This window comes from Salvelinus alpinus, chromosome 18 (assembly GCF_045679555.1).
Source record: "Salvelinus alpinus chromosome 18, SLU_Salpinus.1, whole genome shotgun sequence".
NCBI lineage: Eukaryota > Metazoa > Chordata > Actinopteri > Salmoniformes > Salmonidae > Salvelinus > Salvelinus alpinus.
In genome coordinates, this window is record NC_092103.1 from 14,927,260 (window position 1) to 14,927,902 (window position 643).

At 33.3% G+C, this 643-nt stretch overlaps 1 non-coding gene across 1 annotated transcript; it reads right to left on the bottom strand.

The window, feature by feature from the left end:
- Positions 1 to 380: 380 nt before the first annotated feature.
- On the bottom strand, positions 381 to 435 carry LOC139544695 (U7 small nuclear RNA). The gene has a single exon (XR_011668934.1). It is a non-coding gene; the product is annotated as a U7 small nuclear RNA (small nuclear RNA).
- Between the last annotated feature and the right edge of the window lie 208 nt (positions 436 to 643).

A 643-nucleotide genomic window follows, 5' to 3' on the forward strand; every position in this document is an offset into this window, starting at 1 on the left:
TATCAGAACCAAATGGTAACCTTCTCGTAATGTTACCTAATGGACATAAAAATACCTTATTATAATGCTATACTGCGACTAAACTGGAACCTGTAATCAACGCCCACAAAATACTACAGTATACTATAGTATAAATACAATACTAGTATAAATACTATAGTAGTCAGTATAATATTTTTGTGGACTTTACTGAAATATTCACTGTAGTGTTTACTGTAGTATACTGTAGTATTAACAGTTAACTATATTATAAAAACTGTAGTCAAAGAAATCCGCAGTTTATACTATAATGTAGTATTTTTTACAGATTCTATTATACTGCAGTATTCACTGTAGTATTTACTATAGTGTTTTTGTTTAATTATATTTGACATTTAAGCGCAGGCTTTCTCCTTGAGGAAACCTACTGGAGAAATACTAAAAGAGCAAATTTTCCATAACCTGTAGGTGGGACTGGGGTCTGAACGGATAGTTCAGAGCTTCTGCTCTTTTCTATAACCTGTAGGGAACACAATATATGGTCTATACTTGGCATGTAGGTTTCTCACTTATGGGTGCCACCAATTGGGATATGGGGAGGGGACTGGGCAGAGTGTTTGTAAGTTAAATACTATAGTATTCTACAGTATACTACAACATTCTA